Source organism: Leptinotarsa decemlineata, unplaced genomic scaffold (genome assembly GCF_025532065.1).
Source record: "Leptinotarsa decemlineata unplaced genomic scaffold, Ldec_3_MD MMD2_tig00000218_RagTag_RagTag, whole genome shotgun sequence".
Classification (NCBI taxonomy): Eukaryota; Metazoa; Arthropoda; class Insecta; order Coleoptera; family Chrysomelidae; genus Leptinotarsa; species Leptinotarsa decemlineata.
This window is the reverse complement of record NW_027412545.1, coordinates 350901-355198: the sequence shown is the minus strand read 5'-3', so window position 1 is coordinate 355198 and position 4298 is coordinate 350901. Positions and strand designations below refer to the sequence as shown.

Below are 4298 nucleotides of genomic sequence, written 5' to 3'. Positions count from 1 at the left end.
AAACTTAAAGTAGGTAATCATACATTTGGTTGTTTCTTTGAAACTTATTGCACATTATAATTATTTAAATTGACTGCAAATGTATAAAGTCTAGTCATTCTAGCTGCACAGCCCGTTCGTGGTTGAGGATCAGGGAAGATCATGGCGACATCTCTGATACACAGATAAGATATATTCATCTCTATACCGGAATAATATTTGAGAACTTTTCCGACGTAATAAACAACAGAAGTCTTTTTTTTTAAACTTCACCAAAATATAACAATTATCTTTGATTTTCTCTAGTATCATAATTGAATTATTATTGATACTATGATCATCAGTCTCTTCGTCCATTTTTAAATCAACTGGAGATGTTGAACTCTCCCGCAAGCTGAATTGTGATCCTTTAGATTCCCCTGAATCTTCGACGCTTTCTATTTTCTTAGCTTTTTTTTTATTGAACTGAGTTTCTGACAGATATAGGATAAGGTCTTATGGTATCTGGTGTTATGGGAAGATAAGAACTCGGTACAGATTGTGTCTCGGCGGCAGAGGTGGAAGATTCACCAGTTCCGGTAACAATGTCTTGAGGATTATACGACAACCGTCTTTGTATTACACCATCAATTGCTAGATTCATGGACTTTTCATTCACTTCTTGAGTACGCGTACCTTTTTTTTTATATTTTCGCACCATGATTCTGCAATAAAATATTAATTATAACGTTGACTCATCAAAAATATTTAATTTTTTTAGAAGTAGAATATTTCATAAAAGAAAAAATATGTTATTGTGTTATCTGCACGATAATTTTAAAAGCTGATACTACATTTCATTTCATAGAAATTAAATTTTATATGCTAGTGGTTAATATAATCTAAAGGGGAGCATTCGTACGCGTACGAATGTGCCCCTTGTCTGGCTGTCCGAATGCACCCCATGCCTTTGCACAAAATTAAAATACAACTTTATACAAATTCTAATTTGGTTTGAGAAATATAACAATTGAAGCTCAAACTAAACAATATTAACATTAATCATTCATCACCATTTTGTCGAAAACATAACAATTCTACTTACAGTTACGAACTGAAATTAGGTAAAAAATTTACTCACGGTCCGCAAAAACACGTCATATCTTATCAGCTGAAACGCCATGGTGCCACTGGCGCGACACTCCGCTAGCAACATGGTGGTCGATATGTCTATGCACATAAGCAAAGATGTGTTTGTGTGCCGTTTAGTTTTTCTGTTATACCAATTGTACGAATGTGCCCCGCGTACGAATGGTGACCACTTTCCCCTAATTTTTAATAATAAAATCCACCAGTATAATACTAGGATAAAAAATAATTTGTATGTGATCAAACAAAAACATTCAACACTAAAACATTAATGTTCAAAGGATTTGTTGAATATAACAATCTACCTGAAAATGTAAAGTCTTCTAACAGTCTTATTCTGTTCGAAAGAAATTTATTAGACCATTCAAGAGACCATTAAGGTATTATGTGATATTTTTTTTGGATTTTCAATTATTGCAGGTAAGACTACCCATTAACAAATATAAGTAAATCTTTTTTGTATTATCGTATTTATATGTATATTAATGTTAACATTACTATCATTGTTGTATATATTAGGATGTATCCTATTTGAAATAAATGAAACATATCTCTTACGGAGTTGTTTTCATAACCAATGAACTACAGGCATTTCATATTTCACAGTGAATGATTAAATACTGTAATTTTTCGCTCGAAAATATTAACAGAGATAGGTTAGTGTACTCTATCACCTTGATTATTGGCGTGTAAGAACAAGAATTTGAGGACCTTCATGGAGGCTGACCTTTCAGAAAAAGTGCGTGTGATGGCGGAAGAACTTGGCGTCAGCTCCCATGTGGTTTTTATGTTTTTAAACGTATTGGAAAGGTCAAAAAGTTCGAACGACTTGAACGATCGACAGAAATTGTCACGTTTCGGGGTTTGTTTTTTTTCGCTTTGGCGCATCCAAAACGGTCCTATTTTTGATCGGTTCGTCACGTATGATGAAAAGATGATCCTTTACGACAACCGGAGACGTTCAGGACAGTAATTGGACGCCGACGAGCCACTTAGGTAATTCCCAAAGGCGAAAACCCACTAAAAAAATATCATGGTTTCTGTATGATGGACAGCGGTTGGGGTGATTCACTATAACGTTCTGCAACCGGACAAACTCATCACAGCGTAGTCCTATTGTCAAGGAATCGGCGAAGTGTACCATCTGCTAGTGCACTAGTCAACAAAAGAAACCCGATTCTACATCACGACCACGCCTGTCTGCACGTATTGAGCGTCAAAGTTTTGCCTCACCCATCACGCTTTCCAGACCTCTCGCCAACCGTCCACCATTTCGATAACTTTCTCACCGATAAAACCTTCGCCAATAAGAACCAGTCAAAAACGGCCTTCGTCGACTTCATCGAATCCCGAACACATAATCTTTATGCTGACGGAATCAACCGACTTGTGTTACGTTGGCAAAAGTGCAGTGATTCAAATGCCTGAGTTGTTCAAGTTTAAAGAAAACTCATAAAAACGGACAAACCTTCTGACACAAGCTAATACATAATTCAGTTTCATTGTGTCATAAATCTTCCAATTTTGGTGATGTTGCCCACCGTGTCCACCTTGTTATCATTTACAAAAACAGTAAATGAAAATCCAACACGGACTCGTTTTAGAAATTTTCAATAATATTGCTTACATTGATTTATCGACGCATTCACATGTGGATCAAAAGTCGAGTTGAATAGTATGAAGTGCTAATCCCCTGTGTGGTAAAACTCATTATCACGATCATACATCCAATTAAGAGAATGCCCGTAAAATAGTGGTTCCTTGTATGACAAGTTGAGCGGTTTAGGTCGGGTGTAAGTAAAATATATTACCCTGAGCCGACATTTCGTGGACAAAATTATATCAAGAGGACGTTCATCCTCTTACAAAATTTCGAGCTTCTTTTGATGAAATGATTTTATCGTCCGTTGTTTTATAAACCCTTTCGAAGAACATATTAACAAAATGTGAAGCACGACAGAAAATTATATCTGATTCACGACTAGAATCGAAGACCTTCCCAGAAATCAGTCGGAATCATAAAACTGAACAAACCTACTACGCTTGATAATTGGAATCTCTAGAGTAAAATTAATATATTGAAAACACTATTTAGTTAGCAAATCGCCGTATTTTTTTAGTACAAAAAAATATTACAAGGAGTGCAAATAATTTTTCATTTGTATTGAAAATAACTATCATCTGAATAGATTGATTGAAGCAGAAGAAATATTTTGGGATATCAATACATAGGGATACAATAGGATATAAGGAGGTTTTAGAACAGGTGGCTTAGAAATGTATGGATTGGAAGAATTGGGCCCATTCATTGGCCAGCACGATTCCCAGACCTCACGCCCCTGGTTCCATATTTGTGGGGATATGTTGAAGGAGAGGTCTATCGAGAGAAATCAACGACACCAGAAGACATTAAGAATAGGATCAGAGAAGTTTTGTGGTCTGTTACAAGATCAACATTGATTGATGTTCGAAGGGAAATTGATGATAAACTACATTTATGCATAGCTTGAATGGGAGGTTGTTCGAAAATCTATTGTAATTTGTGCGTTTTGAAATTATTTGTTTTTTTGTTACTTGTTTTGTCCAGCACTGATCAAAAAAACTTCATTGTTTCTATTCAATGATCTTCTCATATTTGCCTCAAGAATATTTCAAGGGGTGTGATTTGCAGAAAATTCATACGGTTTTCATAAATTCAATTACTAATCATGAATGGGATATTTCTAGATCATTTATCATACAAAAAAGGTCAAGAAGTGTAATTTATTTTGTCTTGCTGTATAGTCTACTTCAAATGGTGAAAAATCGAGATGATGGTCAGAAAAATACCGGCGATGGCTAATTCGATTCGAAATGAAAAATGTGTTGAAACCATTTCATAGCACATGAAAAAATACAATACAATACAATACAAGTTATGAACAAATTGAGATGTGAAGAAAAGTATTTAGGTTTTTGCAAATATTTTAAAAACTATGAAAAATTTTGAAATTTGAATAAAATATTTTTACAACTCCCGAAACTCTATCTCTATCATCTCTACAGTTTCAATTTAACGCCGAACATAGGCCTCGGCGGGTGAATTTTTGGATGCAGAGGCATTTAAAGCGAGTACGTAACAAAAAATATTTTATAAAAATTATTTCATTATAGTTTGGTGATTTATAAATATCAGTGTGTATTCTGAATGA

The 4298-nt window shown here is 34.7% G+C and overlaps 1 long non-coding RNA gene across 1 annotated transcript; it reads right to left on the bottom strand.

Moving 5' to 3' along the window:
- Positions 1-247: 247 nt before the first annotated feature.
- On the bottom strand, positions 248-1291 carry LOC111517601 (uncharacterized). The gene is made up of 2 exons (XR_002723838.2): positions 1100-1291; positions 248-683 (listed from the first exon to the last, which is right to left on the bottom strand). It is a non-coding gene; the product is annotated as an uncharacterized lncRNA (long non-coding RNA).
- Between the last annotated feature and the right edge of the window lie 3007 nt (positions 1292-4298).